General features: G+C 33.5%; 1 protein-coding gene across 4 annotated transcripts in view; it reads right to left on the reverse strand.

Annotated features, from left to right (window-relative positions):
• Positions 1-27080, reverse strand: part of LOC110380858 (irregular chiasm C-roughest protein) — an 81675-nt gene that overhangs the window by 40684 nt on the left and 13911 nt on the right. Inside the window, exon 1 of one of the 4 annotated variants that reach the window (XM_049851501.2) lies at positions 2521-2710. The exons of the other annotated variants lie outside the window; for them this stretch is intronic. The gene's annotated coding sequence lies outside the window, so the exon portion shown is untranslated. Of the gene's footprint in view, positions 1-2520; positions 2711-27080 lie in introns of those variants that run through there. 4 annotated transcript variants of the gene reach the window in all.

Below are 27080 nucleotides of genomic sequence, written 5' to 3' on the forward strand. Positions count from 1 at the left end.
GTTCTAGTATATAGAGGGGCTCGTGGCTAGTTAGTAACCCGTATAAAGTAGTAATAGTATGTATATAGTAAGAGGGGTTCATGGCTAAGTAACAGCTGTATGATTTGGTTAAAGTAACGTTTAGCGAGGTGGGTCCGTGAATAAGTGATCATCTTGTCATGACGAGTTCCTCAATGCTGTTTGGTCCATGTAAACTCAAAGTCAATGATACTCAGCTGTATCTGGTTATGTCTGGAAGTCCACTCTAACATAGTTCGGGAAAAGGCTATGTACCTCTAAATAGTTCAAAGGTATATAAGGTTCATATGATTACAGGATTTGACAACCGTAAATGAGAAATTATATATCAATTTGGGCATCTTATGTATTACCCATGAGGTTTACTAGTTTAAAAATCTGGATAGGTTGCCTAATTATTGCATAAGACTTTATTCATATGACGCTATGTTTGTGAAATTTTAATTAGTCATGCCTATGAAATAAGCAGTGCTAAATGTTAGACCATATGCCATAATTTGTTTTGAAAATCATTGTTTTGAATTGTAAGTATGTATCTGTCTATTGTATTAGTGTTTCGCGCGATCATTCAGGCATAGTCCTTATGGTTATGAAAACATTTTTTTTTATTAGTTTATAAAAGAGATACAAAAAGCGATTTAGGTAAACTACAATAAATGACCTGCAATTCTGTCACAAGTTGTAAAAATATGCATGAAACTAAAATACTACTAAAGTTTTTTATTTATTTATGGAACTTTGAAAACACGTAAAATGAGAGTAAATTTTAGTAGAAAATGCTCAATTGAAAGTCGTTGAAGTTTTAACTGTTATTTTCAAAAACAATTTTGGCATGACATTATTTTTCTGTTTTTCAGTACCGTTGTTATTTTATGTAATAGACAGAGTGCTTCAAATTCTATCGCGATAGAGTTAACTAAATGCATTGTTGTACCGATAGGACTATATTTTTTTATTCAATTCACTTTGTTTAGATTTTCAATTTTGTGTCAGAGATTGTGTTGACAAATGTCAGTACTTACATGATATGTCATGAGTTACATCGATCATTTTTTGTAACAAATAAATACTTTTAGGTATTATTCAACTGAAATATTCTTCTTTTTTATTTCATTTGAAACACGCCGAAGCTAACTTTATTTTAAACTAGCTTCCGCCCGCGGCTTCGCCCGCGTATAGTTCGGTTATATCGCGTTTCAAGAGAATTCTTCAAAAGTCCGGGGTAAAAACTATCCTATATTTTTTCTCAAGGTCAACTCTATCTCTGTACCAAATTTTATTAAAATCAGTTCAGTGGTTTAGACGTGAAAGCGTAACAGACAGATGACAGACAGACAGACTTTCTCATTTATAATATTAGTTGGGATTTTAACGTCTTACAACTAAGAAGTAAACCTACAGAAAGCACGTTATGACATGAAAAATATATTTCAGGCTACTCTGAAAGTTTCCACGAAGAATTTTCAGTAGACACATATGTCTAAATAAACATAGCATTGTTAGTAGCCCATGAAGTCATCCTATATTTCAGTCTAGACTAAAGGAAGATCTACATCCGTTTAGATCTAAAATAATTCGAAGTTGAGAAACTTAGGAGAAAATGTATTTAAAATCTTTGTTTGAAATATGGCCGTCAGACAGAAAGTTTCACCTGTGGTATATTAGAAAGAGATAAAAAGTAAAAGTGAAATTAAAGTATCATTACTTTATGTTAGAAAGACTGCTTCTCTTTTATATCATCATCATCATCAGCCTATAGCAGTCCACTGCTGGCTCTTTTATATAGTGGTATATAAAAAATATCAATTTTATAAAGGTTTTTTAGTTGTTTTGACCGAGCTTATTAAGGAACCACAAGACAGATTAACATAATTATTTAATTGTTACATAGCCCATGCAAAAAGGAAGGCTATAGGCAACATTTTATTTGTGGTGGAATGAGCAAGTTCCCACAAGACGCGGGTGAAACCGCTAGCAGAAACTAGTTTACGTAGTTTTTTCAGTAGCTTGAACAATAAATAAAAAAAAACTTTACATATATAACAAAAATACATAGTAACATACCGAGTCATATATTCAGACTTTCTTTGTTCCAAGTAAGTTCCACTTTTATTACCAGAGTTTTTCAGGAAAAATGCGTTCTGTAGACGCTGAAACGGCGTCAAATAAGCATTAAGTTTCCGACATTCATATTTTATAGACTAGCATAAAAGTACAAAAAAACTAGTCACTATTTCGCAAGAAAAATATTAAAGTCATAGAGAAAACGTGAAAGTATGTTTTCTGAGAATTTGTTACACATTACTCTCTGAAATAGTTTATTATTTTGTGCGTATTTAGAATTTAAAGAGGTCGGCCCCAGATTTTTCTAATATAAATAAATCTGCTACGCGTACCTAGGAACATTTAATTTTGTTTACATTACTTATAGATTTTCACACGCAAATAACATCGCGAAACCATTTTATTCTAGCATTAAAATACAAATAAACACAATCTTACCAATTAATAAAAAATTCTTGAAAAAAATCCACACAATAAAATCACAGAACAGATTTAAAATCCGTTTTCCGAACAACACTCAAAGACGATGGTTAACGAACAAAAGATCCGGGATTCCGGTATTCCGGATTCAGAGACTCTAGCCACGGATTTCGGGACCGCGTATCGTGGTGAACGCGTAGTGACTAACCGAAACCGTATTGCGTTTATTCTGTGTGTTATATTTTTAGAAAACGCCCCCTTGTTAGAAAATGTGCGTGCACGCATACACGTGGTCGGTATCCGGTCGAAGGGTTTTTTTCTAAATATTTTATTTGTTATATTATTGACATGCTGTGAAATTCTACAGTTTTGCTGTCAGAATTTTTGGGGTTAAAAAGGGATGCACTTTTTGTGGTATTTTTTGCTTATCTTTTCAACCATAAGTCATTAGGTTAGTTCATTTTTTTTGTACTTTCACGCCCCCAATTAACCTTTATCTCGATATATTCCCGCGGTTTCGTTTATATTTTATTAGTTCTCACACCCAATCAGTTACAAGTCAAAAAGTGTTTTATGACTTTCTCCAGGTGTTATTCAACCACCACGAACTTTAAGCCATAGAAAATTAACATTTAATAAAATAAATGCATTCAATCAATGCCTAGTAATGTGTTGAAATTTTTGAACTTGCTAATTTCAGGAACTGGACCGATTTTAAATGTCACAGTAAGATAGCCCATTTGACAAGGAATTCCGTAGGCTACTTTTATTCGGATGATCGGAATAGTTCCCAAGGGACGCGGGTAAAACCGTTGCAATGGCTAATATATATAAATAATATATGCTAATATATGTAATATATGTAATAATAATATATATATATATAAATAATATATATAAATAATAATATATAAATAATATATGCTAATATATGTAAGTTTCTTTACATCATTTCCATCTACTGAACAAAAAGCTGAACACGCCAGCATAACGATAAAAATTAAACAGTACGAATAGCTTTTCTTAAAATTTACCTTCCTCCTATCCTACGTAACTCGTAAAGTCAATTAGGGAAATAGGTTACAGTTATAACCGGGATGAATGACTGATGTAACTAACGAAATAAAACCTAATTAGACCTCTTATCCTATTTAAAATGTGGTTAAAATCACAATGCATATTTTAAATATCATCGTCTCGTTAAAACTAGCTAAAAATCTTCGAAGACTTTCGGGCTTCGCAGCTTTATATTGCCAATTTTTTCAATACAATTAACAATTGGAACTGACAAATTATCAGGATTCCAAGTAGCTTAGAATAAAACGGGTGAACACCTAAATAATGAAAATTCTAGAGGCGTAGGTACTGAAAAACCAAAGAAAATTCTATTATACAGAAACAAGTATAAACCTCCAACCTGAAACTTGCGAATACGTCCGGCGTCATAGACATAATTTATTTCACAATATCTTTCAAAACCTTAGAGCATTCAACCAACCGGAGCCGGCATAAAGTATGGAAAAAGATAGAAGAAAAAAGAAAGACGAAGAGATTTGATAATTTCTTGATATGCTTTATTATTTATTGCTTTGTCATAATTCATGTCACTATACTAAGTTGTTACAAATTGTTTAGCACCTCTGCTACACTAATGAACCGGTTACCATTCTCTTGTTCGTTAGTAAAAATTCCACTAAGTTGCTTATCGCGCTGTATACTTCAATGCGTCAAAACTAAAAATATGCTTAACTCTTTCTCACCTGTACGATCCATACGTTATTGCTTGTTTGCTCACACAGTTGTTTACCACAATATTACCCTCACGCTAATTAAACTATTGGTCATTTGCTTACAACAAACATATTTCTTTTTTTTTGTCTTCAACATTGTATCGATTATTCATATGCTTTTTAAACGACTTTTATTGCTATTTTGTAATGGTTTCTTTTTTGTTATTGATTTGATGCGCAATGGCAACTAATGCGAATGTAAGCTTATACGGCCTAAACATATTCTATCAGAATGTTCGTGGTTTACGAACTAAATCCGATATATTCTATCGTCAGATGGCAGCTTGTACATACGATATTATTATTCTCACGGAGACGTGGCTGTTGGATGGAGTTTTGAACTCAGAGTTTTTTGATGAAAGGTATATTGTGTGGCGTAGGGACAGGGATTATATTTTAACTGGTCAATCGCGCGGTGGTGGGGTGTTAATAGCTACTCGTCGAGAATTGTCAGTTACATGTCAACAACATTTTCAATCAACTGCTGAAGATCTCTGGATAAGTATGCATTTGAAGGACTTTAATACACGTAAGTATATTAACTTACATCTTTGTGGAATTTATCTTTGTAAACAAAACCGTGGTCTTTCTTTTTCTTCACAGTTAACGAACTTTCTGTCCAAATTAAATACATCTGTTATTGATAACTGTCCTGATAAATTTCTTGTTATTGGCGACTTCAACATGAGTGGAATAAATTGGGTCTCATCTGATGGCATATCGTTCGTCCCATCAAATCTTAAAAGTAGTGATGAAGTATTATTTGGCGATGAGTTATGTACTATAGATTTTAGTCAATATAATGGTGTGACTAACAAACACGGCAAAATACTCGACTTAGTACTTTCCAACGTGGCAGTCGGCGTCTGTAAATGTTTAAGCCCGTTGGTACCAATCGATGATTATCACCCGGCATTGCAGATTACAGTAGATCTTGTCGAAACGCCTCCTCTTGAGAGAGCATCACGTTTACAATTCTTATATGATAGGGTGACTATGATTCTCTTAACCGCGATATTTCTAAGACTGACTGGGATAATGAATTTTCAGTAAGGTCAATTGACGATTCGGTAAGCTTTTTCAACAGCATAATTTATAACCTCCAACTTAAATATATTCCCCAGAAACTTTTCCGCAACAAATCGTATCCGACCTGGTATAGTTCTTCATTAATTAAAATCATAAAGGAGAAACATAAATACTTTAAAAAATTTAAAACCTATGGTAATATAGCTGACGAACAAACCTTTAAACTTCTTCGCGAAAGGGTAAAATCATTGGAAAGTCAATGTTACTCTAATTACTTAAAACTTACCGAAACGTCTATAGAAAACAACCCTAAACATTTTTGGACATTTGTTAAAAAACGTCATAACACGAATGCGATCCCGAGCTCGTTCAATTATAAAAATGAAACACTGCGCACTGGTGAATCTATTTGTGAGGCTTTTGCAAAGTATTTTCACTCGACTTTTTTAGATCCCAACCTCGATCGTGATGGTGCTAGCTCTCCTTTTGCTCATGTTACGGAACCATCAAACCCTTCATCCGATATCAGTTGTATCACGGTAGACACAGAAGATATTATCAACATGCTTCGAAAATTGGATATGTCAAAAGCGCCAGGACCGGATAACATCTCATCCAAGCTTCTAGTACGCTGTGCTGCAACTATTGCATATCCTATTTCAATTTTATTTAAGAAATCTTTATCTTCTTGTATTGTCCCCCACATGTGGAAGTCGGCATTTATATCGCCAATACATAAGAAAGGAGTCAAAACAGAAATTGCAAATTATAGACCGATATCCAAACTGTGTACTATCGCCAAGATGTTCGAACGTATAGTATACAACCAAGTTTATTCGGCTCTAAAATTATCATTTAGTCCCTTCCAACACGGTTTTCTCAAAGGTAGATCCACTGTTACTAATCTTGTACTGCTAAACAATTACATCACAGACGCAATGGATCATGGTGGGCAGGTTGATGTCATTTACACAGATTATAGTAAATGTTTTGACCGGATCGACCATTCCATCCTATTACGGAAGTTAGAGGGGATCGGTATACGCGGTGACTTACTCAGATGGTTTTCATCTTACATAGAAAACAGGTCACAGGCTGTAGTATTAAATAACTACATTTCTAGCTGGGTTTCAGTCCCTAGTGGTGTCCCCCAGGGCTCCCTGCTCGGTCCGTTATTATTTATTATTTACGTAAATGACATCGATTCCTGCTTCACTTCATCCAAATTATTGTGCTTTGCTGATGATATGAAGATATACGCAACTATATCTTCAACAGCGGACATGTCAGCACTTCAAAAAGATTTACAGAGTCTTCAAAATTATTGTAAAAATAACAAGCTTGACCTGAACCCCAGCAAATGCTCTGTTGTGACATATTCTCGTGGAAGATCGGTTCTAACCACAACGTACACTCTAGGTGGTCAGGTCTTACCCAGATGTGATACTATTCGTGATCTGGGAGTGTATCACGATTACAAACTAAGTTTTGATAAGCATGTCGATGCTATCGTTGCTAAAGCGTCTAAGTCTCTGGGTTTCGTTATGCGATTATCTAAGTGCTTCACAAAAGCCAAAACTTTAAAAATTCTTTACTGTACTTATGTTAGAAGCCACTTGGAATATGCATCTGAAATATGGAACCCCTGCTATCACAAATACATTGACCGCATTGAGCGTATCCAAAAAAGATTTATAAAATTCTTATGCTATCATCAAAGAGTACCGTATCAATCAGTTAACTATCCCAATCTCTGTAAAAAATTTCATCTTTTACCACTGGCTAATCGACGTGACATCTCTGACTGTATATTTTTATTGAAAGCGGTTCAAGGTGATATAAATTGTTTTGAAATTTTATCGTCTTTCTATTTTAATGTGCCAAGTAAATCCAAAAGGTTCAATCCACCGCTAAGCGTACCATTATCAAATACAAATTACAGGCAAAATTCTTATTTTGTGCGTGTGTGTAGATATTTTAATAAGGTGTGTAAGCAGTTTGACTTCGACATATTTAAAACAAGTGTGACTTCGGTGAAAAAGAGTTTAGCATTGAATTTCTTTAAAAATTAAATTAATTTTTCCCATTTCTCAATTCAATTTCTAATACATAACATTTCCCTCAAAAAATCCTGTAGCAAAGTTATTGGTTTTGCGATTTTTAATTATTGTTTTTTGTTTTTGCTCAGGCGTTATAAGCAGTGTGTTGAGTTTGTTCTACTGTCCTTTTTATGTTAAACTAGTTTTAGAAGTGAAGACTTGTAATTGGCTGTCAGTTAGTCACACAATTAACTATTATATGTACTTAGCTGTAAGTCTTCCATACTCATAAATAAATAAATAAATAAATAAATAATTTAAAGAAGGCTCAATTTTTGTCCAGCGGGCTGGGAAAATAAGATGGTAATGTGGGACTTTCACCTGATAAAGTTTTCACCGTCTGTCCAACTCCCGATTTCTGTTTTTTTGACCTAACCGATTGTATCTGTATGCGACCGTGTCATGACGTGTACCTACATGCTACATTACGCTAAATAATCTACGACATTGCTTAGTACATTGACACATAAAAGTATGACCACCTGTCTCGAACCTTTGCCAGACGAGAAGGGACAACAATGGCGTCTCCAATTGATTAAATGCTCTAAGATGAAAACATTAAAACAGAACATATGGCTTATATTCGGTTCCCATTGAGTCATGGTATTCCACGTGGTGATCTTAACCAATTGTTACCACATTAATTATTCACGGTTATAATTAGTTTTGTTATATGTCTCGTGGACGTTGGCCTTTACCACATGGGATGCGAATATTGGTTTATTGTGATCCTATTATTGCACGCAATAAACTTTATAGAATATCTTAATTGTGTCTAGTCAGAGAGTCAGTATACATATGTCTGTTGTCTGTAGAAGAAGTAACTATTTGTCTTTCTGTAACGTGTTCATGTTAAAAAAAACTACGTTACACCGATATTTTAAAGCAAGGGCATAGGTTTCTTTTCCGAGTGCATTAAGTAGCTCTATCGAGACGCAAGTGAATCCTCGGGGACCAACTATTTCGCCATCTAACGAAATAAGAATTAATTTACTCTCATTTGAGTACCACTGAAAGTCCTATAAGATTATTCGTGATGAACGTTCAAAAATTTACCTAGTTCTAATATTTTTGTCCTAGTATTTTAATAGCTTTACAAATCTTACCTTTACACTTACGCAACAATTTAGCTAGTTTACGCATCGCACTATTTTCTACATACAAGAATTAATCATCGTCTGCTGCGCGTGGGCAGAAACGCACACTAAGGTAATTCCGTGTGTACGATATTATTAAAATGGAGCATGAAACACATAGATTTGATGTAAGACTGTAGTACGAAAATACTGTGCGATTATGTGTGTTTTTAAGTCTATGTAGACTAGGTATATAACGTGAAAATTTTGTTATTTTTTAACTGACAGGACTACTTGAAAGGGGTCCTGCGTTTGACCTATGATCCTCTTACGTACATATGTATGTTTGTTCACAATTATTTAGTTACTACGTTTGGCTCAACCGATTTTGATGCGGTTTCAGCATACCAACTATTTATCAGATTTAGGAGAAAGTTTTATGTATGTTGTTGAAGTTGGTCCTCTTTCTTTTCAAAAAGTTTTTGTAGCTTTGAAATTGAAGATAATTACTGTAGCTTAGAAGGTAAGTGTTTCAGTACAATAAAATACGTTGCAGGAATAAAAATATTAAGAATAGAAATATTGAAAATATATCAGATAGAAACTTGTACACTTTAAAGTCTAAAACTTTAAGCAATGCAGAGATATTGGCTAAAGATATTAACTGACATTATCTTCACACAACTGTTTCCAATTGTTCCAAAAATTTACGACAAATTACTAAATAAGTGCCAGGTTTTTGGTGGCAATTTTAATTTTGGCAATCTGCTATCTTGACCAGCTGTTGCTTGGTGAATAGATCAACCAAGGGCCTTTAAGAAGTAACCAGTTTCTGTGTGGTTTGGTTGTTTTGTAACCACATAATTGATTTGAAAAGATTAAGCGATTTAAAAATTACAATATAATTAAGCTCATTCTATACCCACCAGCAATATTTTTTTTTTTAAGTAACGAAAGAATGAACTGCATTATTTACTTAGATTAAAAGAAATTAATTTTGCTGTGAAAATGCTCTCGTTCTAGCTCTAGTTAGATAACCAGTTTATTATAAAGCCATTGGCCAAATCTCTTCGATAATCGTTGTTTCTTAAAAACATCGATCATTCTTTTTTTTCTGAAAAAATCATACGGTTAGATTTGTCCCAGTTCATATTTCCTACTTTTATTTCACTAACAAGTCACTGAAAACACTTTAATCTCCAATCTGTTTCACCGAAAAACAGAAACCATTTCCAGAAACGATTACTACATTTTATTTTCGTCTCTTCCACCAATATATCTTTGACATTTAGCAACGGAAGCCACTTCTATTCTATTCTATTTTTACAACAAAAACTACACTCAATTGTTTCAAGATTTCTTCCAATCTCTACTACAGTACCTAATTAACTAAAAATATATTTTCCTGACGAAGAAATTTAGGTCTTATTAGTAAAAGAATAAGGTTTATTTTAGTCTGAATTAAACCTGAAATAATTAATCTCTTTCGTCTGAACAACAAACCTCTTGAAATGATGATTAGCGATTATAAATTCCGTTTTGGTTATTTTGGTAGATCAGAAGTTACTACGCTGTTAATTGGGAAATTCCGCTCTGAATATTATAATTTTAAAAAGTCAAGTCTGAGTATAAAACTTTGGTAATTTAAGGTTTTAAGGAAAATATTCTCAAAGAAAGTCCACCTTATGTTTATGTATTTAATAAAAGCTAATAAAATATTAAAGACACCAAATCTGTGAATTGACAAATAAATAGGTAATGTTCAAGGTCCAAAATAAATTCTCTTTGCCTACATATGTCTAGAAATGTAATAATTTGTACGGACGTATGTTTTCTTGTCTGTATGTTTGTAACACTCTAATGCTAAAACTAGTGAATGGATTTCGATTAAACTTGACAGTAACGTGAAGACATTGTGCAGTGAATAACTTGTGCATAGGCTGCATTTTTAGCAAAGTCCAGTAATTTGTTATCTCGGGAAGCGTATTAAACCGTAGATGAAAGCTATTCTTAAAAAATATAACTAACAACTAAAAATAATATCACAAAATGGAACTAAAAATGTTCAAATGCGAGATGGAAAAGTGGTGTAACCAAAAAAAGGCACGATTCGAGACTTATATCCGAAGATCTACACTCCATTTTTTTTCATAAAATCCTAACTAAACACTCCTTAAGAGTTATAGCTGAAAATCTTTTGTTCTGGAAATATAAATCATTGCGTATTACCGATGGCCTACAAAAACTTTATTTTAGATTCTGATTTCATGTATTTTTGAAGAAATTTATTTGGTTAAGAAGAATATGTCTACATAATATTGAAATACGCAAATCCATGTGAGCAATAATCTTTATGATTTAAAAGCCATTTTCGTATATACATATATTGTTACAAAAATCTGTTTGTCTGTTTGGTTACTCGGATATTTTAGTTGCATTTTTCAGTCTTCCAATAAGATACAGTTTTACATTTTTGTTCATTTCTCCTCAAAGTCTGTACAAAACATGGTGAATAGAAATACAGGCACAAAACGATACCCCAAAGTAGTACAACATATTATTTTTTTATAAATTTTCTTATATGCGTTTACTGTTTATATAAATTGTTAAATAAATAAATAAAAATGGACACTGTCATTAGATTCCGCACTTGTTCAAAGAACAAGGATTGCCTATACTTTTGTATGAACGTTAAAAGTGCGGCCACAAAATATTTAACAAAACCAAATTATTTCCTATAATCCGCAAGCAAACACATGGTCTCAGCTTGTACAAAAGTTTTGTTTATTTATTTACCCAAAAAGCATCCTGCCGATTGCTGATGTACAAATAAACGGCTAAAATTAGCGATTTCACTAACAAAACAATGAAATGACGATCCAATGCGAACCAAATTCGTGTGCAACGAAAGAATAATGTGGCTTTTTGTTTATTTACATTAAGTGTGTGTGTGTGTATGTTATTGTTTTGCACTTTGAAGTGGAGGGAATAATAAATATAAGTTATGGGATTTAAATAATTTTGAAACAATGAATCAATTGCATTGTGATAAGTAATTGACGTGCACTTGGAGAGGCCTATGTCCAGCAGTGGACTGCTATAGGCTGATGATGACGATGATGAAGTAATTGACGTGTGTGTATTAAGAAACAGAGTATTATGACACGTTTTTAAGACAAACATTATGTTTTTTTTGTACCTATATATAATCGCATTGTGCAAAGACTAACATGTAATTAAAAGATTGTAATGACTTTTCTTAAATTAAAAAAATGTAGGTATACCATATTTCCGGAATAACATTGAAGAAAGATCATAGTTAATTAATATTATTAATTTCACTTCTAACTAATTAGATTTTTTATACTACGTTATTCGCTTGCTATATCTACTTTTCATAAAACAAGCTATTCTCAGAACAAGTACCACGCAAAAAGTATGCATTACCGGGAAAGTCCCGGGAAAAAAGTACGCATACCTATTTTAATTCCTGATGCGCTCGTGAAATTTACCTTGAAAAAGGGGTGCCAACGTCTGAGCTCCCTTTTTTGTCCCCTTTTCGTCGTCTCTCGCTAAATTTGTCCGCAGTGCACCGCTTGTTTTTTTCCCCCAAGTCTCGGCGAAATGCACCACTGTGTTATGCAAACGAAAATTAACTTTATAATTTGAGGAATATGTTTCATATTTGAAATTACGTTGGAGTTTTAAGATATTTTAAGGTATTCGGACTCGTTTTTGAGCTCTGTTAAGTCGAGTTTGCTCAAAGTCTGAATTTAAAATAACTGGATATTTGAAGCTTGTATTTTTTAGCTTGTCCCTTTGGATACGATTTCGATAATCATATAATATTGAACAGAAAATTTATGAGATATTTTTGACATAGTCTTTTTAACAAATTCCACTTCACTTCGGTATGTGACTTTTACATATTTTATTTTTGTCTACAAATTGCCCGTATTAGTAGCAGTGTGCAGTATATTAATAAGCAAGAGGATTTCTTTGATTTAGTTCTCCCAGCTGTTTTCACATGTCTGTTAAAAATGCAAGTGAGTACAGAAATAAATTTAGCGCCGTATGAAAGTAATTTATTAATCAGTTAACCAGATTTTGGGTATGGTACATAATGTTTAGATGTCATCTATTTGAGTTGGGCTTCTTAATCATTTTAATGGGTTATTTATTAGTTTTAATTAATGAAGACATTATTTTTGACACGAGTATATAATGGTCTGCTTTTTTTTGTTGCATATATGATCAGTATATGTATCTATTTATTTATGTATTTAACTTTATGCAGAATTCATTACACAGGCGGACTTAATGCCACAGGCATTCTCAGTAGTCAACCTTAGGGTGATGCAGAGATAATATGGTAGGTTCATTAATTAATTAAAAAGTATGTGTAGTTAAGACATGAGTACGGACTAACGACTGACAAAATCTACATTTACATTATTAATAGATGGTTTTTTTTGTATTTCCTTTTTAAGTTACATTTTCAATTAACCTTCATTAATTAGGTACTATAAGTACGCAATGTATTTTAAGTACAAATTGATGACGTAAGTTTTTCCAAAGATTTGATCTCGAAACAATGAACATCGAAGAACTTTATCCAAAATCTTTTGCCTACTGTTGAAGGAATTTTTTTTCGTCCCGATTTTATCAGCTTTTTTCCACTTTAATTTGAAATTGTGTCTCAAATCTTGACCACTGTGCATTAGAACATTTGAAAGGTAACTTGATACGTTGATTTTTAAGTATTGATAAGGCAACAACACTCTTTGGTAATTAAAACTAATTGGTTAGCCGACTGGTTACTTTTATGTTCTGTATTTACGATCCTATACTTTTAAGGGTATAAACATGTTCACATGCTTAGCGACGTGTAATCGCTCGTCGTATAGAAATTCTATTGAATATTAAAAGCAAGTTAATTAGCTTTTTTGGAAAGAAAATGGATGTATAGATGTTGTCTTTGTATGCCTAAACTTTTATAATTAAGCAACGGATTATGACGCGGGTTTTCCAACAGACAAAATTAATTAAAAATAAGGTAGAAGAATAGAGATAGAATGGTATTAGGTAGTTTGTAAACTAGGCCTAGTACTTTACAAATATAAAACCATTCTGTGCCGAATTTCAACCACCTTATCCGTCGGACCCTAGTAATATGATAAAATAGAATAAATATATGATGCAGAAAAAATATGGGACTACTCAGTACTCACCCAGCCCATATAAATATAGAACTTTACAAATAACACAAGTTAGAACAAGAATAGAACTTTGAAGATCGCATTAAGCTATAGCGATTTAACCAATTACCCGCTACCTCCTGTGCACCATACTCGTACCATACTCTGATTAATTAATATACAAATCAAACATGAGACAGTGTACAACTTCTGGAATACATGCCGGTTTGTTTAATTTTTAATTGAAGACCCATCTTCTCATAACGAGGATGTTATTAAATTGTACTGTAATGAGACAATAACAAGAAACATAGTAGTGTAAAACTAAAACAAATGATCTTCTTTAAACATAGTACTAGTGTACTATGCTTAAAGAAGATCATTTGTTTTTTGTTTATTCGTTTGTACACGAAAGGCTCCGAGACTACTGAATCGATTTGAAAACATAGGCTATATGTTAACCGGTTACAGGAGGTTCCCAAGTGTCGTCATAGCTAGTAGATTATATTCGCACCCAATAATGTCAAAAAAAATATTACTGTGAGTGTCAGTGTTATGACTGTGTGAAACAAAAGTATAGGAAAATTTAAGGGTCTATTTTACCTTTTTGTACTTATGTGTACATTCTAAACATACTTAATCTTGTACCGGTTCTAGATTTTGAAGGTTTAGCAGACGATTTAGCAGATATAAAAAGCTACTATTGTAATGATTTTAATTTATGTTACGTCACCATGTCTCCTTTAATATATTCCTTAAGAAACACACCTTCCTTTCTAGCAGCAATTATTTCCCCCCCATAAACCAGAGTTCACATCACAAATACAATTAAATTCGTATACAAATAACACGTCGAGATATACAAAGCAAGCAATTTGGTTAGACGCAACGACAGAACAGAATAGCACACGGTACATTACTCCGCCGAAACGTAGGTGTAAACGCATCGAAATAGGGCTGCTGCCAAGGAGTAAGAAAAGATGCCATAAGGCAGGGTAGGTCAAGCGCCTTCTACTAGGTCAAATACGTACGGTGGGACTGACAAAAACGCTCAGTTACTAGTGAACTAACAAGCTGACGGGTTCTTTAAGACATCTGTTAATGATTTTTGGTGTTACAACAAACGGGAGGGTTCTTAAGAAGACGTATAAGTATGGAGATAGTAGCGTTCCTCGTCCTCCGAACACTTGCATTTTGGCGCGCTACTTTATTAGGAGGTATCTTCACTAGTTTTTTTTTTTTCATTCACACAGTGTCATCCTTCACTGAAACATGGGTGTAAACGCATTTATGTAGGTTGCTGCTTATGTATGAAGAAATATTCACAATTTGAATAAAGGGTGACATATTAAGTATAATGGGCAACTAGAATCAAACTTAGTTATAATTTTGACGTTCATAAGTGCTTGTGAAGGCCTAAATGAAATAAATGATTTGACTTTGACTTTGACTTTGAATATGTCCAGTAACACTCGAAACATATAACACAAGCATAAGCGCAGACACAGACGTACTATATTTTCTTATTTCTTAGGTATAAACCCATGAAATGGCGATCCCAAACGATCGGCTCAGAGAGAGAGAGATCAGGCGCAGAACCGAGCTCTCCTAACTCAAGAAGCCACGTCACCACGTACATAAAATGTAAGTACCTATGTAAATGATCTCTATAAAGAGAAGAAACCAGATCACATCCATCATAAAAAACGTCTGACACTGCACAACAAACTGCAGAAGAAACAAACTTGTTGCATCCTAAATTAAACAACACACACAAAACAGCACTTTACATAAACAATGAAATTCACACACAAGGATCAAAATTACTAAATCCTAGGTTGTAAGCGACAGCCCTACTCAGAGTCGTGTTAAAAGCATTTGCCTAATTGCAGGGATTTGTCTCAGGTATGCTCACAATGCATCTTGAGGCGCGTTTGAACTGACACTTTACTTGCTCTGAGAAATTAATTGCGGGCGAGTGGGATTCGTTAATTTTTATGTAGGTATGTATGTATGTATATTTTTGTTAAGTTACTATGTGGTATTAGAAGGATTTGAAATATAACGTATTTCCCTTACTTTATGTAATAAAGATTTTGTATGGTTTTTACAGTGTGATAGTGTCTTATTTACAAAAAAAATATATAAGTACTTAATGTTCTTCAAAAATATTTTATAATCTAAATTTTTAAATCATAAGCAAAAATGTACTATTACATGTGAAACCTCTTTTCATTAATCTAAAGAAGGATTATTTCTACTTTTCTGACCCTCAAATTTATAAATCCTACAAAAAATAATAAACATCTGCCAAGCCTTTTCCCATCTTAGTTAGGATATAAACATATGCACATATTATTGAAAGGATAAGCCGTCCGCCATTCCTACGTCATAAAATCAAACTAATATTTATCCTTTCATTTCATAACTTAACTCTTAAAGCCAGTCGTTGATACGGCGACAGCTTAACCTGTCAGGCTTAATAAAATAATACGATCCAACTGGAAATCTCATTTGTTATAAATATAACTGGTAACAGCGCCATCTATGTGAGAAAGTAAAAAACAACTGGCAACATAAGTCAATTATCTTTACTAATATAATAAAGAATAAACCTTTTTTGTTAATTTGTTTGTCCCTAAAGGCTAATAAACTACTGAACGAATTTGAAAAATATTTGGTTGTTTGAAAGCTACATCTTCTCGAGTAACAGACTATATTTTATCCCGGTACGGGCAGTAGTTACCCCGTAATCGGCTAGATTTTTGTTATAAATGGAACTGCTTTGCGTTATCTATGAGAGACAGTATAAGACAACTGGAAAACAAGTAAATTATTATCAAATAATTTTATGACAACCTCAAGTACCTAATAAAGATGCAAACTAACAGTTTTATTACCAATTTATTGTTCAAAATTAATGACGGTTATTGTTGTAAAAAACTTAAAATCAATGATCCTTTTGTGTTATCGCTTAGAGAATAATAAAAATCTTTTATTAAAAATCAATTTAAATGACAGTTTATTCGTAATAGTATATTTATGGTATTTCAAACGAGGCTTTTTTAAATAATATTCCAATCAATAATAGCGGCCTATACCGTAAAATGCTTTTGCATAAATTGACAAAAGAGTATAATCAATTCGACTGTGTGACATGGCGTGAGTTACTAAGGACCGTTCTCAATATCGTATCTGGAGGTTAATTTGCTTATTAGAGATAGAATTTTGATATTAGCTCCATAAAAGTTTCATCTTATTCTTATCCCTAGTACCTAAGCAAAACTCATCATCATCCTCCTCCGAGCCTTATTCCCAACTATGTTGGGGTCGGCTTCCAGTCTAACCGGATGCAGCTGGGTAAAACTGCTTTACAAGGAGCGACTGCCCTATCTGACCCCCTCAACCCAATACCCCTTGGTTAGACTGGTGTCAGACTCAGTAAGCAAAACACATAATAGCTAGAATATTGTGAACACCCGTGAATCGATATCCACTGGAATCGATTGAGAATAAATATACGTTTTTCATCGAGTTCTCGATAAAATAAGAGTTGATGCATCGTTAGTCGACTGACTCGACTGTTTTGTAGAAGGACTATAATATTTTCACAACAGTTCTTAGTATTAAAATATTGTAAAGCGTTGATTGAAACTCTCCGAGCCTTTTTGAATAACAACTATTAAAATATCTCTTACAACTTATGACATTATAATAATAGGTTTTGCTTGAGTGAAAATGATGAATAGATATTGTTTATTGCGTTCCAAGAAAATGCTGTTTTATCTTTTTTATTACTTTAATACTTTGAGCCTTTTATATGACATCTCTTTGTGAATTTGAAAAGTTATTTGCTAATGATCTTAGTTTTTGATGTTTATTATAACAATGCAAATGCTTTTAAGGAGAATTGCTTTAAAGTATTATTTGTGAACAGTAAATTCAATTTTATTGAATTAAATACCGTTTTTGACAATAAACATTTTCAGATTATTTTCTTTTTTTTTCTTTCCAGTAACTAGCATAAAAACTAGACAGTAATGTAAACGAAGCATGGAATTCGCAACCAGACGCAATGTATCGTTTGGCACAAGAAGCGGTAGGCCCCAGTGTTGCCATCAATTATATTAATTTGTACCATGAAGGAAGAAGTGAGGTGTGATATTAGTTTAATTAGTAGGTAAACCAACGTTGTATTAAGTGGCGGATCAATAATAGATCATTATTTATTTATTTATTTATTTATTTATATACTTTTTGCACAAACAGTACAATGGCGGACTTAACGCCTTAGGCGTTTTCTACCAGTCTACCTTTGGGTGGTGGGGAAATAGCAGTGGTAGGTGCAGTTTTTAAGATAATCTATGTAAAGAAAAAAAAAGAAAGAAATATTTATATATATATAGAATATATAGACAATATTACATAAACATAATATATACATATATACATACATACATACATATTACATTTGCCATGAGAGACAAAGAAGTAAAAAAGAATCGAAAACAAGCTATGTCATCGATTCTGCCAATGTCTTGTGAATGTGATCGCGTAGTTTCTTTTTAAAGGAATATCGACTGTTAACCATCCTGATTTCCAGAGGAAGCTCATTCCAGAGAAGAATGGATTTAACGAAAAAGGAAGAATGAATGATGTCTGAACGGTGAGTAGGGCAGTGCAGAAGACGATTATTTGAAGAGCGAAGATTTTTGGAATGTTGAGAGCACATATATTGAAAGTGAGGTGTTAAATAAGAAGGTGAAGTGGGAGAAGATAGAATAGAGAAAAGAGTAGTTAATGCCCTCATCACACGTCGTTGTCTTATCGGTAGCCATTTAAGTTGCGCTCGATACGCTGACACGTGATCGTACTTGCGGAGATTAAAAACGAATCGAATGCAATTGTTGAGAAGCCGGTCGAGTTTATTGAGCAGATCTGCATTCAGGTCATAGTAGCAAACATCACCATAGTCAATTATGGGAAAGATTAAGGTTTGCATAAGCGTCGCCTTAACCTTGAACGGGAGAAAATTTTTCAGGCGATAGAGGAACCGTAGCGTGCAAGTAACTTTTTGACTGACAGCTGCAACCTGTGATTGCCAATTTAGCGTAGAGTCAATGTGTAGGCCAAGATTTTTCACAGTGCAGCTGTACGGAATGTGGATACCATTAAAAACTAAAGGTGGTAAGCCAAGACCATCAACCCTGCTCATAGCTCTCGAGCCCCCAATAATTATAGCTTGACACTTGGTAGGGTTAACCTCCACCCCAAACCTGTCAGACCAATTCTTCACCACTTTCAAATCTGCATTAATTTTGTCAAGCGTATCAATCAAGTCAATGGCCTTGGTGTGTCGATAAAGCTGCAAGTCGTCGGCATAGAGATGATACGAACACTGAAGATCATATTGCCTTACCATCAAATTAAATTATGAACAAAGCCACTGCCATTTAATGCCTAACTTGTGTGCAACATAAGGCTGTCGTCTTTTGTTTTAAAATAAAACAAAGTCCAGCTGATTCTCTCAACATCAATCGGTGTATAAACAATTGACAACTACCAGTTCAAAAGATGACGTTTAAAACCGAACGACAGATTTTTAGCGCTCGGAATTTATCCGCCCGTTTTAGCTACGCGCGACAAAAACCCGCGAGTGTGAAACCGCTGTTCAACAGGCATAATTATTTGCCGTTAACTATACAAGACAATAATTTATCTTCAAACTTTAGATTTCAAGATTCTTCATGATATTTCTGTCACTGTAAATACTAAAGGAAACGAGGAGGCAATAAAAAACATGAGTTCAAAGCTTTATCGTTTCCCATTGAATGAATGAGTGAACGAGTGAATGAATGACAGTTCCGGTGACGTCAGATATAAAGATGGAGTCCTTATTTTGGACCATGATTCCTTGAAATGGGATGTTGGGATAGGTCTTGCTTGAAATACCAAGTTTTTAATGAGCCGTACGGTTTTGGAAATTGTTGTCATTGCATGGACACGAATGTTGGTTTATTTGCATTACATATAGGTTAGTATTGTATGTAAGCCAGAAAGTATACAGTGGTACTAATATCTTATGCATGTGGTTCGACAGAAATCCTACATCAATAAAGTTGGGATATTATTATGTAAGTATACATCCCTTAACGAATTGTTTGAAGAGATCTTTGCCTCAAATCATTGTTACGAAAAAAAAAGCTCCCTATAACATTAAAAACGTCCATCTTAATGAAAGCTGGTTAAAAACTCGTTAAATAAACCAAATTATTCTTAAAAACGCCATGAAATCAATCGTAACCGAAAAATAATTACAAAGGAGGCAATTGAAACGCAATTAAGAAAAATAACTCCAATTTAAAGCAATATTTTGCATACTTAAAAACTGCAGTTTATATTTTACACCACAATTACTTTTAAAAACCTTTTAAAGTACCATTGACACCCCATCAAAAAGAAATAAAAATATTCTCTGTAATCGCCTGTAAATTGTCACTTTTTAACTGGTTCAAATAGTTATATTTTATGATCCTTATATCAAGGACATAGAGTTCATTTTTGAAGTGTAAAAATAGTATTTTGCACTTCATTCTGGTTGTTATTAGTGTCATACAAACGACAAGTGATTAGTAGCAACCAGTGTATGTTGAACTTTTGTAGAGTAAGCTATGTTGCAGTGTTACAAAGGTTTGAGTTAACGCACACATAGATAGATGTAGATAGTATTTGTGACATCATTGTAAAATGTCACTAGATATTCGATTTCGATTCGATCATGTCATCATATCATATACCTAGTATGTCATAAATGAGAAAGATTGGATGTGCATTTCTGTTACTCTTTCATGCAAAACTATTAAATGGATTATGATAAACCTTGGTAGTTAAAAAACAACTGAACCGTTATTTGTTTCAAGGATCGAACGATCATTTTGTATTGCGTATAGGAGTGACTATATTAAAAAATATAAAGCCTTGAAAACCCTTTTGGATAGTAACTAAAAAATAGACTATATAAAATGTCTAGCTCTGTGGTCAAATCTGAATCTAGTATGTACATTTTTAACTTATTTGTGAATTGCACACTGCAGCTCAGAACAAACTGGTCATACACTAAACTATCAGAATATCGTTTTTAAAGGTTGTATTTTTCATTTTATTTTTGTTACGTTGGCAGCGTGTAATTATTGTTTTTTGATCCTTTGACAAGCCGTTTCGTAATAAATTAATTTTTAACAAAATACTTTCATCATGGTTTATAATATTAATTATTATTGGTTAGGTGGAGGTTGATCATATCCTGTGTAGGTATCATCAAATATCAGTTATATTGGTTCTATTTTATTTATTTTGCAATATAATGAGAGCGGTTTTATTCTGAAAATAAGCTTTTTGACTATTATTGTATGCCCTAGCTAGATGTAACACTGCCTGCTTTCAGACTCTGGGCTGTTTTATGAAAGTTTCTAAAATCCGCAAAGCGATTTCAGCCCGATCCAAGAAATAAACCAAGGACTCTATGAATTGCAACGCACAGGACAGTTTTTTATTATATTGATTTAATTAACTTAATAATCTTCTTTGTTTGTATATGCTCCAAACCTTCGATCACAGTAAATATCACAATCAAATTATACAAGTCACTAATTATTTTATCTGAATTCTATGTGCCCTTGAATTACAGCATCAAATCACAATTTGGAAAACGTATATCCGGATTTAAGATAAAAATAACACATGACCCAATTAAAATATAATTCCTTTGATATCAATTTTGTTACATTTTCGACAGAGAACATTCACATGGCAAACGCTTGAAGTACCCAAAAAAGGTAGATTGAGTTAATACACCTTTTTGGTAATGAATAAGATCATCCGTTATGCATTGAACTCAAACGTTGACCCACTGTAATTCGTATTTTCTTTGACCATTTATATAAATCTTTCTTGTAAGTACTTCTTTTCGGTTGAAAATCATCAAACGAGCTCTCGCGCTGTGGGTGCAGCGTGAGGGAGTGTCAAACTCTCACGGTCTCAAACCCACCATGTTCATTCTTAAGCCCTTTTGACCAGTCCAACAGTTTAGAACAAAATGCATTGTATTTGTGTGCAAGGCTCCTTAAAAAGTACAAAATATACGGGTAAACGCCCAGCAGCTTTACTTATAAAAAATTCACTAATATTACGCACTTTTACTTTCACCTTAATATTACGCGATTAAGACCTAACACAGTATTAACGTTTCTTTTTAGCTTCAAAAGCCACTACAATTTATCTACCATTCCGTACAATTTGTTAGAAAAAGCCGTGTGAAACTCATCAAAAAACAATGTGAACTAATATTTCTCTACACAACACATTTGACAGAAGACTTGTAATTTGGCAGAACATTGCCGTCAATTTAAAAAGGTAATGATTTAGAAAATTGGATCAAACGACGCGAGTAAATGATACATTATGTTAAAGTTGATGATGATTTTTAGTTGAGTTATCATTTACGCCGTTTTTGTTTAACTAGCTGAGCTTATGCTCAATATTATAGAAAAAACGGGGCTTTTTCAGTACCATTGCAATTCAAGACTCGCCAATTAAATAATTACGCAAATGCTCATTAGATAAAATATATGAAATATAAAGTCTGACACTTGTTAGAGACTTGAGTCTTGAAGTGATGGCCGTTTTAAGCAAAAAATTAATAGATTAACTCACGGTAGAAGTGCTTAGAAACTGGTAAATGAAAACATTACAAAAGTTTGAAAATTACAATATACAAGTACCTAGTATTTGAAATGAGTCCATGGAGAAATAAAGGCATTTCCCGAATAAATATAAAGGCTTACACAGATCTATGATAGCGATAAAAAATGCCATTAATCACTTAAGATAGTCATTATACTCTTTAATGAATTCATTTACGAGTACCTATATACATGTACCTCTAGTATGCCATCCGACTCACCGGAAAATTCAAGTTTCATTTTATTAGCAAAATGATTAACAGCATACCAACAAATTAGTGAACTAATTAAGATGTTATTTTAGGCTATAAATAACTCATAAATACGTATATAGTCAAGTCGTAAATTTTGCTGTAATTAAAAAAAACTTGAGCTGCCAACGCTAGGATGTGATGATATAAATTAAATATGTCGATAAAAAATTCTATTTAGAGTTGTAAATAATTTTGATTATTTTTCCGACCCAAATATCGACCAATAGAATTGCACCATTCGACGTCACGTGGTACAACCTACATGGTATTATACTGAAAATTTTTTGAATATTTTCTCTGGTCGTTGCTATGTCAAACTGATAGGTTGTGGCCGACATTTGGGACGGAAAAATAATCCCCCGAATACCACACGAGCTTCAAAATTATCGGGTATTTCCCGATAGGTTCGTTGCAAACAAATGAAGGAGTCAAGTTTTTCAGGTTAAAAAATCACGAGCGCGAAGCGCGAGTGATTTTTCCTGGAAAACTTGACGACGAATTATAAGTGATAAATCATCAGATTATAAATCATTTTTCGTTATTAACACATGTCTAACGTTTTCCTAGGACTATTTTGATCAAATTGAGAGCTTTACAAACGAAGTCTGACTAAATTTCAAAATTTACTTTTGTGGAACTGAGTGTCAGACTTACAAGATTTTAAAAAATTATAGTGATAGTCGTATATTATCAAATTATTGAAGATATGACAGAACATGAAACGTAAATGTACATTAAAAAAACCGGCCAAGTGCGAGTCGGACTCGTGCACGAAGGGTTCCGTAAATTACAGTTAAGTCAACCTATCTCAAAAAAGAGATACTTTGATCAAACCAAAAATCGTTGAAAGAGTTAATTAGCATGCATCACCTCTATTTTTTTTAGAATTTTATACCCCGTAGTTATAAAAATAGAGGGGGGGGGACATACTTTTTACGACTTTGAGAGCTGATATCTCAAAAACCGTTCACTTTAAGAAAAATGTTTTTTAGAAAACTTTATATCATTTTAAAAGACCTTTCCATTGATACCCCACACGGGTATGTACATCGAAAAAAAAAATTTCATCCCTCAGTTACATGTATGGGGGGCCCCACCCCCAATTCTTTTTTTTACTATTTAGTGTCATATTTTTGTAGCGGTTCATACAACACATATTCCCATCAAATTTCATCACTGTAGTACTTATAGTTTCCGAGTAAATCGGCTGTGACAGACGGACAGACGGACAGACGGACATGACGAAACTATAAGGGTTCCGTTTTTGCCATTTTGGCTACGGAACCCTAAAAATCAAGTATTGGTTTATTGGGTTTTTTAAATTAATTTATTACTTCGTATTGTTTTACAGAGCCACACAAGGAAAATAAATCGAATTTGTCAAGTTTATCGATACAATCAATCGATATCCTAACTCGGTTTGTGTTAACACTGGTTTAGATTACCGATAACGATTGGTTTATGCTTTGTCGATCGTTAGTTTTTCTCATTTTACCGTTTTAACGAGTTGCTAATGATGTAAGATGGGTATCTTGTGATCAAATGGTGGGAAATATTGCATTCTTGTCTTTTGTCTCTTTTTTATAGTTTTTTTTTTGTAAATTATTCTTATTATTTTTTGTCTTTTTGTGAATGACGATGATAAAATATTTTGTGAAAAATGTGCATGTAGTTTTTGATTAATGTGAGATGAAAGGTATTTTAATAAGTTGGTCGCTGTTTTTTAATGGTAATATTATCTGATTGTAGATGTAATTGAACTTTTAGTACCTTTTAGCATTTTCATACACCATGTGTTGGCTGCAAACTTGGGTTATCCCGACTCACCTTATACTTAAGTCTTTTTCTCAAAAAGGTCTTTAGAAGTTCTTTTGTAAAACGCATTTAAAAAAGAACTTATAAATACATAAATGACTTTAAAAGTTCTCGATCACGAACTTGACATCACCTTATTACCAAAAGTACCAGATTTAGTACAAGGCTTAAAATGTCTAAATCTAGTACTATACCCAGTTTTTAAGACCACGTCTCATAATAAGTTAGGATATAAGACTGCCAGTTAAATACTTATGGAAAACCACCTCTGACTTAACAACCAACAGACACATTCGGCAGCTCTCAAAGATCAAAATATCGATAATAAACCCATCACTACTGTTTTACAGTTGCACCTTCCAAACTAGTTTGTAATGCAGGCCAATCTTATGTGGTGATTACTAAATATTTCAATATCATCCTGAAAATGTCAGATCCTTGATTGAATTAAACTTATAGTACTAACTTTTGCATAATAACTTTAATAAGGTTTTGGCTGCAAACTATGGGTAAACCCAATAAATATATTAGGCTAAATAAAATGATTTTAAAAGTCTAAATAATTAAAAATACACGATCACCAACCTCATTGACTGTGCTTTGTCTGATTTTATAAGACTGCTAGTAAAATACTTATGGAAAACTTTACCTCTGACTTAACAACCAACAGACACATTCGGCAGCTCTCAAAGATCCAAATATCGATAATAAACCCATCACTACTGTTTTACAGTTGCACCTTCCAAACTAGTTTGTAATGCAGGCCAATCAGATGCGAGCTGGCGAGCTGGGGCGCTAATTATTTTAATAGATATACATTTTGAGCCGGCTCCAACCACGGAGGATGGAAAGAACGGAGATGCTATAAGGTAGGTAGGTCAGGCGCCTTCTTGTAGGTCAAGGAATGTAAGCGAGATTAGTTACTAGAACGAGCAAGGCGTTCGGGTTCCTTTTTGAATAAAAACCAATCTGTCAAAGTTAGGTCTGGATTGATTGGTGATTTTATTATGAAAATAATGGGTGGGTTCCATAGAACACATGTAAAGGCGGAGCTCCGTCCCTTGAACACCCACATTTTGGCGCGCTAATTTCTTATGAGATTTTCCATTATGGCACCTTTTCTTTTTTTGGCGATGGCAAAATTCATCAAATGACCCCTCCCTCTGTGGTTTAGCAGCGTTGAGGGAGTGTAGACTTTTACTGACTGAAAACCGTCGTGTTCCGTCGTAGGCCTTTTATGTACCAGGGTCGCGGCAACTCTTTGGAACAATCCGTTATGGCACCTCTGCTAGTCATTTTGTTCTCCATGGTTCCAACTGGTTGTGAGTGCACTAGTTAGTTTTTTGTTTTTTTTTTAGTTTGTGGCCAAGAAATTATGTTGTATGGCAGGTAGTAACATAATTAGGTCTCTTGAGAAGATTATAAGTTGCTTGAGAAATTGATCTTCATAGGCAATATCGAACGATATTTTATATTAATATACGTAGCTTGTGTCGTAGTACATTTTATCGACTCTAGTACATAGATGAATACTGGTACAAGGACTGTACATATAGGTTTTCAGTAGGTAAGTTTACTACAAAACCAAAAACGTTGTGTTTGTATTACGATAGTCGCTTAGAAACCGAAATCATCATATCGAAGACCTGCGTAGCCTAGTACAAAGATTATAACCATGGGTTGCAGGATTTAACTATATGACGATAACCGAACCATTTACAATTTCACGACTGGATAAGGTTTGGTTATCGTTATAGTTAAACGGCGCAACTCAACCTTAGAGTGTCTTGTGTAAGTTTTGACGTATAAGCCAGACAGACAGCCAGAAAGAGTTATGCCCAATAAACACCTAAATTTAGGTATCTCGTAAGAGCATTTAGGGAACACTTACTATGAATATCATTTTCGCCAAAGTTGAGGTGTCCCTTATAATCTTTTAGTATAAGGGAAGCCCTTATTCTAAGTGATACTTAGTTAGGGAAACGTTAAGATATTGTTGGTGAAAACGGGTATTATTTTTGCATTTAAAATATTACTTACGATACATTCATTTCTTAAACAATGGCCAATAAATTCCTCATCCTAACAACAAACAAAACAATAGAAAACAAACAAAAACAAGTAAAACAACATAGAGTAACACAACACCTTCGAGATATAGTGAAGACATGCAAAGTCAGGCCTTACTAAAGAAATATTGATTACCGAAGCCCCGTCGCGGCGTCATTTAGATAATTCTAGACCTTATATCTTGGATCATTGAATGGATTGGATACGCCAATGACGATTGTACTCGTATGTGGGTATGTGTGTCGAGTCTATGCTTGTATTTGTTAATTTTGTCGATGGGAAATCCATGTGACAGTTACCTTACTTCTACTTTTTATCTGGGGGATTTTTATCCGACATCAAAAAAGAAGGTTCTCAGTTTGACGTGTATGTACCTATATCAGATATATCGGACCTAATCACATTAAATGCTATTTATACATAATACTTTATGATATTCTATGGCGAATTGTAAAAAAAATTACCTAATCCATTCAGTGGTTTAGCTAGATAGGTTGGTTAGATGC

The sequence above is a fragment of the Helicoverpa armigera genome, chromosome 28 (assembly GCF_030705265.1).
Source record: "Helicoverpa armigera isolate CAAS_96S chromosome 28, ASM3070526v1, whole genome shotgun sequence".
In the NCBI taxonomy this organism is placed as follows: Eukaryota; Metazoa; Arthropoda; class Insecta; order Lepidoptera; family Noctuidae; genus Helicoverpa; species Helicoverpa armigera.